At 51.4% G+C, this 13,699-nt stretch overlaps 1 protein-coding gene across 1 annotated transcript in view; it reads right to left on the bottom strand.

Annotated features, from left to right (window-relative positions):
- CHD3 (chromodomain helicase DNA binding protein 3) overlaps positions 1 to 13,699 on the bottom strand; it is a 120,946-nt gene that overhangs the window by 105,927 nt on the left and 1,320 nt on the right. The window lies entirely within an intron of this gene.

The following is a 13,699-nucleotide window of genomic DNA, read 5'->3' as shown; positions in this document are numbered from 1 at the left end:
CTCTCTCCCACTTTCTGTATCTCCCTATGTCTCCCTCTCTCTCCCCCTCTCTGCATCTCCGTCTCCCTCTCTCCCCCTCTCTGCATCTCCGTCTCCCTCTCTCCCCCTCTCTGTATCTCTCTATGTCTCCCTCTCCCCCACTCTGTATCTCTGTCTCCCTCTCTCCCACACTCTGTATCTCTGTCTCCCTCTCTCCCACACTCTGTATCTGTCTCCCTCTCTCTCCCACTCTCTATCTCCCTCTCTCTGTATCTGTCTCCCTCTCTCTCTCCCACTCTCTGTATCTCCCTATGTCTCCCTCTTTCCCCCTCTGTATCTCCGTCTCCCTCTCTCCCCCTCTCTGTATCTCTGTCTCCCTCTCTCTCCCACTCTGTATCTATGTCTCCCTCTCTCTCCCCCACTCTCTCTGTATCTCCCTATGTCTCCCTCTCTCTCCCCCCTCTCTGTATCTCTCTATGTCTCCCTCTCTCCCCCCCCCCCCGTATCTCTGTCTCTGCCCTGGCCGCTTCTCCATCCCCCGCCATCGCCCTTACCTTCTCAGGCCAGGCAAGGAGTGACTGGGAAGGCAGGATGAGGGGCGGGGCCAGCCAGTGGTGGGATCACCTGACAGGGAGCCACAGCAGAGGGCCCAGAGCCGCATGCGGCTCCGGAGCCGTAGGTTGCTGACCCCTGGTATAGGGTATCCTGCCTGAGCAGGGGGGTTGGACTAGAAGACCTCCAAGGTCCCTTCCAACTCTGTGATTCTAATTTTAATTCTGATTCAAACCCAGAAAGTTATGTGCCAGGAAGACTCAAAAGTCCCAACTATTTCGCATTTTAAATTGCATGGCCCGTTCCTTGAATCTGGAGCCGAATCCCCTTGGCAAGTACAGTCCATACTCAACCCTTCTCCTGCAGCCCCCCCAATATTGGGGATCGTGACCCCAAAATTCAGCACTGAATACCAACAACTTGAGTTACCACCAACAATCAAGGAAGGGGGGAAAAAACCAGCTCTGTCTCCATTATGGTGCGAAAAGAATCTATTTTTGTTAAGTCGAGGGCCGCCTCTACTTCAATCAATGACTCAATCAGAATAGAGTTGGAAGGGCCCTTGGAGGTCTTCTAGTCCAACCCCCTGCTCAAATAGGAGATCCTAGGCCCGTGATGGCGAACTTTACGGCGCGTGTGCTGGATGTGGCACGCAGCGCCCTCTGTGTTGGCACATGAGCTGTCGCCCCAGTTCAGCTCTGCTGCACATGCACATGTGCTTCCTGCCAGCCAGCTGGTCTTCGGGTCTCTGCCATGCATGCGGGGGGGCGGGGCGCATGTAGGGGGCATGCACGCATGTGCAGGAGGGGGCATGTGGCGGTGCACGCATGCGCGGGGGGGGTGCATTTGGGGTGGCAGGTTGCGTGCGGGGGACAGCACACGCATGCGTGGGGGTAGGCCGTGCGCACATGTGCAGGGCCAAACACATGCATGGGGTCTGCGCACATGTGCAGGAAGCTTGCGCATGCGTGGGGGCCACATTCGCATTGCAGTTGGCGGGTTCGGGCACCCGAGCCTGGGGAGAGCGAAAACGGCCTTCTCCACCCACCCAGAGGCCCTCTGGAGGCTGGAAACGGCTCGTTTCCCGACTTTCGGTGGGACCGCAAGACCCGTTTTTCGCCCTCCCCAGGCTCCAGAGCCTTTCTAGGAGTCTGGGGAGGGGGAAAACGGCCTTCCCCACCCCACCGGAAGCTGGAAACAGCCCGTTTCCCGACTTCTGGTGGGCCCAGAAGGCCCAAAAATCAGCTGCGTGCGCCGAAGCTGAGCTAGGGCAACGCTTGCGTGCCCACAGATACGGCTCCGCGTGCCACCTGCGCCATAGGTTCGCCATCACGGCCCTATACCAATGAGCTCGTGAGGCAGCTGCCTGATCCCTTAAGTCGGAAGGATGCCGTTCCCACTGCACAGCAGACCCCGGCAAGGATCAATACGTTGAGGCTACAAACCGACTTTCCGATGGCAGAGGTCTTTTCCAATTGAGGAGTCCTCCCTCCCCAAAGATTTGTCACAAAGTCACCCGGAGGGGGACGTTGCTGGCTCTGCCTGGCTTTCCGGGGCCATCTCAAAGTCACATCATGCGGTGCTTAATGGCTGGATTTGGCCCACGCTGGCGGCCTAGAGCCCTTCCAGATAAATGCCTGCAATTGGTGGTGATGAATGAGTCCCAGGCAGCCCAGACAGTGGGGGGGACATTGTCGACGGCACAGGAAGTACAGGAAGAAAAAAAATAAAATAAAAACCTTCCAATGCTGCGACAGACCCATCAGGGCAGCCGGGAGTCGCTGCCACCCCGTGTCTGCTGGATGACCTACAACACAATGTGTTGTTGGGGATGTGGGGATGTGGGGGGTGTCTTACGCCTTGCCCGCCCCCTCCATCGCCAACCGCTCCTTTCCCTTCCACCCCGCCTCCCTAACCCACAGGACACACATAAGCTCCCGTATAAATCACAGCTGGCACTAATTGGCTCCCCGCGCCAACCGCCGCTGCCGAAGAGGTCGCAGGCTAAACGGGACGGCGGGATGCTAAAGCGCCCTTCCTTGTGCTCCCGCAGGGGAGTCCCTTCGGGTCAAAGATTAAACATATGGGAGGAAGGCGGGCAGGAGGAGGAGGAGGAGGAAGCCGGGCATGTGTGTGTGTGTGTGTGTGTGGCAAGGGAAGAGAAGCGTCCACCCTGTGGTGGGTAAACAAGAGCGGTGACAGGTCTTGGTACCAATCCAGCCTTCCTCAACCCAACCCGATCATTTTATATCCCAATGGCTTCGCTCCTGCCAACCACCCGCCAGCCAAAAGCCTGCCAAACTCTAAAATAGACTCCCCGGAGCTAAATCGGGCCTGCGGGGAAACGCTGGCATTGTGTGCCCAATCCCCTCGTCCTATTTCAGACCTGATCCCCCCTCACCCACCCTCCCCCCCCATACCCGCCCTCCTCTCTTTGTCAAAGAGCCGAGAACAGCCAATTCGTACCACGCGGGCTCTCCCCTCGCCACGCCGTTCGCGAGGCAATTGGGGAAGGGGGGGGAAAAATCATCTATTTCCCTCCCCGATTAAAAGCAGGTGTTAAGGCAGGCATTGGGGCTTAACCAACCGAGGAGCCAATGCTCCATTGCGGGCATCCTCTCAACTGGGGAGGGGAGGGGAGGGGGGAGAGGGGGAGGAAGCATGGGAAGCATTTACAAGACAATCCTTGCTCACACTCAACCGAGCAAGTATTATTCTGCTGTTATAAAACACAACACACACGCGCGCAACAAAGCGTCTTGCAGCTAAATCGAAGCTTGTCACCCCCCTTCTCAATTCCAACCCCAAAAAAATTAAAATAAAACCCGTTTAACTTCATGAATAAGGGGTGCAAGGATGACATTCCAGCCGACCACCACTTCCCCATCCTTCCCTCCCCACACACGCATGCACACACACACACACACACACACACACAATTACATTTTGCATCTGGCCCAACCCTAGCTCCTTCTGACAATACAACATTTATCTCTTGAATCCTCCAAACAGCTTCACCTTGTTGCATTTCCCCTCTTACAACGCCACCTTCCTTCCGCTTCTGATGGGATGGAATTGACAAATAGCGGAGGGGGGGCGAAATACATCAGGATAGGGTTTTTAACCAGACACCCCCTCCCCCACCACTCTTGTCAATTTCTAATTCATCTATCAATCTTTTTTTTTTTTTGCTGCCTACTTCTTCCACGCTTTCTTGTTCCCCCTGCTTCTCCTCCCCCCCCCCCCGCCTTTCCCCATTTCTAATCATAATATTGGCACACATGCGCAGAAGATTCTTATATTTGGCAGGCAATCAACTAGAATTTTCCACACACGTGATATTTCTACTCCCTACCTTGAAAATATATATTATATAAAGCTAACAAAGGATTTGGGGAGGAAATGGGAAGGGGAGGGGAGGGAGAGAGAGAGAGAGAGAGAGAGAGAGAGAGAAGGAATGCAGATGAGTAGCCATAACTGCAAATTATAATAAACCAAGCCTACTTAGACAAACAGCGTTTGATGTGTTTCAAGTTAATACCAAAAAGGAGGGGAAAAAAAATAAAGAAACCAGGCAGCCAATCTGAAAAGCAATAATAATAATAATAATAATAATAATAATAATAATAATAATAATAATAATAATAATAATAATAATAATAAAAATGTCCTTGGTTAGGACTCGAGCTGCTGAGCTATTAACCAGCCTCAAAGGCTGTGAATCTCACTAAAGATTAACCAATAATAATAATAATAATAATAGAATGGTGTTTTTTATCTGTGTCAAGTTAATGGCGGAGAGAAATCTTAAATCGTGAGGCTAAATAAATAAATTTTTAAAAAGTCGTGCGGGGAAGGGAGTGGTAAGGAGAAAGGGGGGAGGGGGAAATGCCTATTTGGTGACATGGGAAAGATTTATGTGGGGGGGGGGGAGAGAGAGGCTGAATTTTGCGGTTCCGTCTGCAGAAATTGCCCCGTGCGTGGAAAAAAAAGAGAGCTGGGATAGTTTTTAAACTCTGCGCCTTCTTCTCCACAGTCGAAGGGGAAGAAGGAGAAGAGAAGGGAGGGACCCAACCAGCCGAGGTGGGCTTTTCCACAGGAGCCTGACAGCCAGCTGTCAACGCCAGCCTGTTGCTGAGAACAGGAAAGGGGGGGTGGGAGGGGGGGCTGCCGGTTACCCAGACCGCAAGAGCATCCCCTGGCAAGGAGCCCTGCTGGGGAACACGATGGCGAACTCTGCCCTTAACAAGCTGGGTGAGGGTCAGGGCACCGGGGTTCACAAGCCTTGGGGCATTGGGAGAAGAAATTTAGGCAGTGGGGGTGGGCAAGAGGCCGCAGAGGGCCGGATGCAGGTTCGCTTCCAGAATTAAGTGGCAAGCTTGGGAAAATCGGAGCAGAGGCCGGTTTTAAGTGTTTCTATCTAGGCTGTTTGGGACTGCCTGCAATTTTTTTTTAAAAAAAAACTGGCAGGCAACTTTTTTTTTTTTTTTTTTTAAATCTTCTCTCAGATCCGGTCCACACACTTTGCCCAGGGGCCTTTCTCTTGCTTCTCTCTCTTCCCTCTTATAGTAACTTTCTTTCCTGTGAAGTACCATCCTGAGCGTAGCTTGGCTTTTATTAGAGAGGCTCTGCTCTTGGCCCTATTTTGCCATTGCCTGAGCACTGCCTGCACTTCCCTTTCCTTCCCTCTTTCCATTTTCCTTCCCTTCCTTTCACCTTTCCTTTCCTCTTTTCCCTTTCCTTCCCTTTCCCTCCCCTCATTCCTTCACTCTTTCCCTTCCTTTCCTTTCACCTTTCCTTTCCTCTTTTCCATTTCCTTCCCTTTCCCTCCCCTCATTCCTTCACTCTTTCCCTTCCCTTCCTTTCCTTTCACCTTTCCTTTCCTCTTTTCCATTTCCCTTTCCTTCCCTTTCCCTCCCCTCATTCCTTCACTCTTTCCCTTCCCTTCCTTTCCTTTCCTCTTTTCCATTTCCCTTTCCTTCCCTTTCCCTCCCCTCATTCCTTCACTCTTTCCCTTCCTTTCACCTTTCCTTTCCTCTTTTCCATTTCCTTCCCTTTCCCTCCCCTCATTCCTTCACTCTTTCCCTTCCCTTCCTTTCACCTTTCCTTTCCTCTTTTCCATTTCCCTTTCCTTCCCTTTCCCTCCCCTCATTCCTTCACTCTTTCCCTTCCCTTCCTTTCACCTTTCCTTTCCTCTTTTCCATTTCCTTCCCTTTCCCTCCCCTCATTCCTTCACTCTTTCCCTTCCCTTCCTTTCCTTTCACCTTTTCTTTCCTCTTTTCCATTTCCCTTCCCTCCCCTCATTCCTTCCCTTTCCTTTCTTTTCCATTTCCCTTCCCTTCCTTTCTCTTTTCATTTCCCTTTCCTTCCCTCCCCCCCATTCCTTCCCTTTCCCTCCCCTCATTCATTCCCTTTCCTTTCTTTTCCATTTCCCTTCCTTTCCTTTCACCTTTCCTTTTCAATTTCCCTTTCCTTCCCCTCATTCCTTCCTTTTCCTTTCACCTTTCCTTTCCTCTTTTCCATTTCCATTTCCCTTTCCTTCCCTTTCCCTCCCCTCATTCCTTCTCTTTCCTTTCTTTTCCATTTCCCTTCCTTTCCTTTCCTTCCCTCTTTTGTCTTTCCTTTTTTCTTTTCCATTTACCTTTCCTTTCTTATCCTCTTTTCCATTTCCCTTTCCTCCCCCTCATTCCTTCCCTCTTTCCTTTCTTTCCCATTTCCCTTCCTTTCCTTTCCTTCCCTCTTTTGTCTTTCCTTTCTTCTTTTCTATTTACCTTTCCTTTCTTACCCTACCCTTCCCTCTTCCTCAAAATCCCAGAGATCCTTTCCAATCTAAATCTGGTTTCAATTGTGACGAACGGGAAAAACCAACAAGTTTTAGCCACTATTTGCATATTTCTGCAGCCTCCTAATTTGCCGCTGGAGCCTGCCACCTGAGAGGCAACTTCAAAACCTCAAAACCTCAATAAACCAAGACACCTCCAGGATGAGGCCGGCCTGCAGACTGCAGTTACAGCAGGCAACGTCTTCAAATCAATCTCTTCCCTTGGGAGATTGTAAAATGAAGGCTTTGGGGCTGAATTAAAAGCCCCCAATCTCCCATTTTGGCCTCGGGGGGGGGGGGCACTGTGATGTAGTGATGGAAGGTGACGGGGTAGCACCGGGGAGACGCGGGCTCAAGCCAACCCCCTCCTCAATTTTGGGAACTTCCCTTGGTGGGCTTTGGGGGTAATCCCGCTCTCTCTCATCCCAACCTACTTCACAAGGTTGTTGTGGATGGGGGGGGGGGAAATGGGAGGAGGGAACATCGTGCGCAGCAGGATCGAAATCTAACCACTAAATAATCGGCTCTCCTGGCTTCGCAGGAACCAGGAACGTTTGTTCTCACAATCCAGAGAAGAAAAGTCGGACGTTTTGCGGCTTAGCAGATGAGATTTCTTGCCCCCAACAGCAGTGATGGAGGCAAACTCCCAGAGCACACGACGCAATCCCCACAAAACGGGTTTTTTTCATTCTTTCCAAAGACGCTACCATAGGCTTAACGTAGCTTGTTTTACTTTCATAAACTGAAGAGGGGAAAAAACTTTTAAGAAGCATAAAACATCCCCTATGACCGTGATGGCGAAGCTATGGCACGCGTGCCACAGGCGGCACGTGGAGCCACGTCACCTGGCACGCCAGCTTAGCTCCGGGAGACTCTGGAGGCTGGGGACAGCAAAAAACATCACGTCCTGTCCAACTGGAAGTTGGGAAATGGGCCGTTTCAGGCCTCCGAGGGAGTGGGGAAGGCTGTTTTCGCCCTCCCCAGATGCATAGAGAGGATCTGGAGCCAGGTGAGAAAGAAAAACGGGTCATCACATGCCAAGAGCGAGGGGGGGGTTCGCGCGTGCATGCACGGGGTGGGGCACATAGAAATATGGGTGTGGCCACGCAAACCTCCCCTGCCCCCCCCCCACTCGTGGCACGTGATGGCAAAAAGGTTAGCCATCACTGCCCTATGATGTGAAGAAGTCTCTATCGGCCCTATTCTGTTAACGAAAAAAAAAAAATCAGATTCCTAAAATTCACTGCTGGCACCAGCTCTGCTTTCATAAACTCATACTCGGGCCTTTCATCTGCCCTAAATGTAGGACTTTATATTTGCCCGTTTAAATTCATCTGGGTGGATTGTTCTCACTACTCCAGCTTGACAAGAACTTCCCAAAATTTGGTGTGGTCCTTTTAAGATGCTTGCTACCCCCTTACACACACACGGCGCACAGATTTTGTGTCATCTGAAAATTTGGAATTTTTCTACAGTTACAAGAGTTCCTTTAGCAACCGTTCAAAAGTTACATCGCCGGGGGAAAAAAAGGGACTGACGGCCTTTTTTTCACACTTTGGACCAACCGTCGCAGCATCCCCAGGGTGTCGTGCTCAAAATTCAGACGCTCGTATTTTATGACGGTTTCAGTGTCCCGGGGTCAGACGTGATCCCCTTTTTGGGATCTACTGACCCAGCAAAAGTCAATGGATTCGCGGAACAACCTGGTTATTAACTTAACAGGGCAGTGATTCGCTTAACAACATTTGTCAAACGGGACAAAACTCACTTAACAACTTTCTGAAATGCTGGACTCAATTGTAAGTCAAGGATGACCTGTAATTTTTTTGCAACCCACTTTATATCCTTTGGGTACTCCAGGCCATTATTTTGCCATCCTCTCTTTATAAGAAGCATTCCTACGGCTAGCTAAACTAATGAAATTTAGCTTGATAAATACTCGCTGGCTTCCCTTCCTTGTTTCCTAAATATTCACAATCTAACGTCTTCATAATCTGAGTTTTGCCTGGTCTCATCCAGTGGATCAGGGGTACATAAGAGTCAGCTGGCTCTTTTTTCCCTGTCCTGGAGACATAAAAAGCATTCCTTCCTAGCCAAACAGCCCTTAATCCTCTCTTTATTTATTAGAGGTCGTCCTCCCTGCCTTAGGTCAACCGTTCAGCCGAGGTTGAGGTCCTCCTGGGAGAGAAAATCCCAATGGTGCTTTTTTTCAGGAGGCAACTGGACTTTCTGGTTTTTTTCTTTCGAAGGCGTTTCGCTTCTCATCCGAGAAGCTTCTTCAGCTCTGACTGGATGGTGGATAAATAATAGGATAGATACATCCTTCCATTCCCCACTGTCTTGTTGCCTCCTGAAAAAATGCACCTCTGGGACAATCGCGACCTGGATGCCCGAGGATCTCTACAGACTGAAAAGTTCTTATTTTTCCTCATCCGCCTGTTCCTATCCTTCCATCTTCTCTCAGCAGCACCCCCCCCCTTCCTCCTTTCTTTTCCTTCTGAGGGGGCTCAATCCCCCCACCCCCTTTTCTAAGTCCCTTTATACTTTAGCCTAATACATCCCTACTTATGGCTTGTGTCTCCTATCTCCCCTCCATGCTCAGTCCTTGTGTTTGAGTGGTCTCGGCAATAATCGCAGTAACGCCACTTCCCCAGAGGCAGGCCACGACTAAGAAGCCATGATAAAACATGATCAAAGGACTGAGGCTTCTTTTTTTTCTTTCTTTCTTTCTTTTTTTTAATAAGACCAAAATGTAAATCTTTGCATTTATTATTTGCTTCTACGGCAACACCAGCGGTTGAAAACCCGGAGTGGTAAGCATTACGAACAAGGATGCCCAATACACTGAAGGATAATGAAAGCCCAAAAGATTCATCCCATCCGGTTACGGGAACCGTTATCTAATTTACAAGGTTGTAGGTTTTTTTTTTTTTAATCCCCTTGGATTTGTATTTAGGAGTTTGGAGTTGCTGCTTCCATCCCAATAAATAATAGAGACCCGATAAATAATGGATTGTAGAATCACCAACAAGGAAGGCGGCCGTGCCACCCCAACACCAACTTGTCGCAAAAGATCTACCGCTAAATACAGAAGACTGCTAGATTATTATTTTTATTTTTAAATTCTGACAATAGGTTTTCTTCCATAGTCTGAAAGGATGGATGCCATCCATAACCCAACAGCCCAAAGAAAGAAAGAAAGGAGACTACAACGCTATAGATCAGCTTCTCGTAGGGATCGGTCTAATTCCTTAACGCGGAGAATTATCGACGGAGGGTCCACCATTAAATCAAAGGCAGGACAAAAGGGACGCTTAAGGAGCAATCCAATTTTCCCTCGTAGGAAGAGCCCCTCGTATGTGGGGCTGCCAGTCACGGGGGGCAGCTAAAGCCACGTGGGAAGAGCCCATCAATCGACAGGTAATTAAGTCAACCTGTTGTCTGGCACATCCACATTAGTGTGTGGGTATATATATTTATATACACGCACCCAGACTGATACGAATCAAGGCCCTCGCCTTCAACGGGGCTGTCATCGAAAAAGCTACCCTGGTGACTTTTGTAGCCATCAACCAAACAACAAATCGATAAGCCAACAATTTCTGTAAAGCTAACCGTGTGTTATAAAAAAAAAAAAGAGACAGGAAAAAAAAAAGAGAGAACGGTACTGCCTACCCGAGACAGTTAACACCACCCCTGCAGACAGGTAAATAACAAAGAAGCACATTGCACAATACAGGTAGGCCTCAACTTACAATCATTCGTTTAGGGACCATTCGAAGTTACACTACCACTGAAAAAAAGTGGCTTATGACTGTTTTTCACACCGTCGACCAGTGCAGCTTCCCCTTGGGTCATGTGATCACAATTTCAGGCTCTTGGCAGCTGACTCCTATTTATGACTGTAGTGACCCGTGGGTCATGTGATCGCCTTTTGCGACCTTTGGAGAAGCAGTGTCAAAAGAAAGCTAGATTCACTTAGTAACTGCTGTTATTAACAGGTGCAATGCTTTCCTTAAAAACCGTGGCAAGGGAAGTCGTAAGATGGGGCAAAACTCACTTAATGACTCTCACTTAGCCACGGAAATTTTGGGCTCAATTGGAGTCATAAGTTGAGGCTCCCCTACAGCGATGGGGGACACAACTTAGAATTCCCAGCGACCTTTGGCCAAAATGAACCAAAGTACAAACCCGATGTGATAGAAAGCTATTTTCCTTCTCATGAAGTTTACGTTATCCTTAAAACTAGAAGCAAGAGAATAAATAAGCTTCCCTGCTAAATATCTGCAGGGAAGACACTATCTATACAATATTTCATATCCTTAGTGGGACTACCAGAAGTCACTTTTAACATTGTCTAAACAAATTTCAATTAATTTCCCTTTTGCACCCTTTTCATAGGCAAAATAGTTCCCCAAACACGACTTTGAAACTTGCGGCCTTTAAAAGTTTTAGAAGGGTTTTTATTTTCACAATGACTTTTAGGGGGGTTTTTTATGTGACGCTTGGCCTGGCGTCGCCCGTTTGGCTCCGAACCTCTCCATCTTTCCTTTTGGCACGCTCATTTACTCTAAACAGCAGATGGACTTGCCTTCTGACTCCCGGTGGCCCACAGGATAGATTTTTTTTTTGGCCAAGCTTTACAACAAAACACTTCATGTGAATTGGATTTGGACACCTGTTAGGCCTTCTAAGGTCACACACCTGTATGGGAGGTAGGTTTTTATTCATTTGTACCTGGTGTTTGGATTTTGGAACTCTCCCTCTACGATCACTGCAAACTCTTGGCCAGAGGCCTTAAAGCTCCAGGACTGGCAAGGAAAAGCTGCCCATAATAGGCTGGAAAGCCAGCTCAGGTCAAGGGAAGTCTGGCCAAGTTCAGCAGGGCACAGCATCCTTAAAACCCCTTGCTCATCCCCCACAATTTCTGTGCATATCAGCCTGCAGCCCATAAGTGGGATCCTTCCTGCCTGATGAAGAGTATCAAAATATGGCCAGACATCTCCAACGCCCAGCCATCCCCCCAGCAGTCCCTTTTCTGGTTATACACCCCCAGGTGACCTCTCATTTCCCCCCCACCCACCCATGGATGGCCAATCCCATCCTGCAATGGGAGCTATCCCCAACAGGCCCTGGAGACAGGCCTGCAGACAGTCTGAGGTGGGGTTAGTAGTTCCCCCTGCCCCTCCCTCAGCACCCATCCCAACAGGCATCCCTCCCTACAACCTATGGTGTCAAACCAGGCCAAGAGCCCTCAAATGCCCAGTCAACCCAGCACCACCATTTTCTTCCCCCCCTCCCCGTCACGTGATGGGAACCATCCCCACCACAGGCTCAGGAGTTGGGCCCCCAGATAGTGAGGGACAGTGATCCCCTCCACCTCCCCTCCCTCAAACACTGCCTCAGCCCCCATCCCCTCCCTCCTATGGGGTGCCAAAACAGGCAGCTGAAGGGCCCAGCTCTCCTGTCCCTTCAACACTCCTTTATACACCCCCAAGTCACCCCTCTTCCCCCCCATCCCACAATGGGAGTCCTCTCCACCAGGAGACGGGGCCACCGGACACTGTGAAGGGGGGCAACGATCCCCTCAAACACCCCTCCCTCAGAGACAGCCTCACCCCACCCTGACAGACATCCCTCCTTCCTATGGGGTGTCAAAAACAGGCCTCTCAAGTGCCCTGTCACCCCAGCCCCACCTTTTCTACTTATACACCTCCCTCTTTCCTCCATCCCACAATGGGTGCCATTTCCACATGGGCCCAGAAGATGGGCCACTAGACACTTTGAGTGGGGGGGGGGCGGTCATCGCCTCTCCCCCTTCCCTCAAGAGATCACCTCAGCCCCCATCCCCTAACAGGCACCTCTCCCTCCCTCCTCTGCCGCCCCCCCCAAAGTGCCCAGCCATCCCAGCACCCACTTTTCTACTTCTACACCGTGACCCCTCTTTCCCCCTCGTCAATGAGAACCCTCCCCACCGGGAAATGGATCCCCAGAGACACTCCCAAGCCACCCCTCTTTTTCTCCATCCCTCAATGGAGGGACCCCCAGACACTGTGAGGAGGGCAAGGGGGGCCCTGATTCCCTCTCCCCCTTTTCGCTTCCCCTCCCCTTCACAGACCCCCCTGAGGGGGCAATGATCCCCTCTCCCCTCCCTCACAGACTCCATTGGGGGGGGACAATGATCCCCTCTCCCCTCCCTCACAGACCTCTTAGTGGGAGGGCAATGATCCCCTCCCCTCCCTCACAGACTCCATGGGGGGGGACAATGATCCCCTCTCCCCACCCTCACAGACCTCTTAGGGGGAGGGCAATGATCCCCTCTCCTTCACAGACCCCTTGGGGGGGGCAATGATCCCCTCTCCTTCACAGACCCCTTAGGGGGGCAATGATCCCCTCTCCCCTCCCTCACAGACTCCATGGGGGGGGAATGATCCCCTCTCCTTCACAGACCCCCTGAGGGGACAATGATCCCCACTCCCCTCCCTCACAGACCCCTTGGGGGGGGTGCAATGATCCCCTCTTCTCCCTCTCCTTCACAGACCTGGGAGGGGGAATGATCCCCTCTCCCCTCCCTCACAAACTCCATGTGAGGGGGGCAATGATCCCCTCTCCTTCACAGACCCCCTGAGGGGACAATGATCCCCACTCCCCTCCCTCACAGACTCCATGGGGGAGGCAAAGATGCCCTCTCCCCCTCTCTTTCACAGACCCCTTGGGGGGGAGGGCAATGATTCCCTTTCCCTCTCCCCTCCTCACCGACAAACCCCCCCCCCTCTCCCACGCGGAGCCAAGCCCCGAGGCCGGACCCGAGGAGGACTTTCCTCCCGCCGCCTGAGAGGGGCGCGTCTGGCTGGCCTCGCGAGGTCCCACCCCACCCTCTCTCCCCCCGATAGGTATGTGGAGAGAGAGAGAGAAAGAATTAAGAGACAGAAGCGAGACGGGGTGTGGGGGGGGAGTGCAACCAGAGGCTGTTCCGGGAATCCAGCCGCGGGGGGGGAGGAGAGGTAAAAGGAAGAGCGAGAGAAAAGGCGGGAGGAAAGGAGGCGCGCGCGCGCGGCGGGAGGTAAAGGGGGGGGTTGGCGCGCGCGGTGAGTGTGTGTGTGTGTTGGGGGGGGTCCCTCAGCGCTGGGCGCGCGGGCATCCCGTCCGGCCCCGCGGCGTTCGAAAGCCGTTGCTTGTTTACCAACAGCCGCCCCGCCCCCTCCTCTCTCTTTCTTCCCCCCCCTCCCTCTCTCTCTCTCTCTCGCGCGCGCGCGGGGTGGGGGTGGGGGGCAGCCTCGCTCTTTCCCTCACGAAACGAAGAAGTGGGGGAGGGGGCCCTGTCGAAATGGCCGTTTGTTTATTTAC

The sequence above is a fragment of the Pantherophis guttatus genome, chromosome 4 (assembly GCF_059756535.1).
Source record: "Pantherophis guttatus breed Tessera chromosome 4, ASM5975653v1, whole genome shotgun sequence".
Classification (NCBI taxonomy): Eukaryota; Metazoa; Chordata; class Lepidosauria; order Squamata; family Colubridae; genus Pantherophis; species Pantherophis guttatus.
The sequence above is the reverse complement of the archived record's forward strand: the minus strand, read 5'-3'. Positions and strand labels throughout refer to the sequence as shown.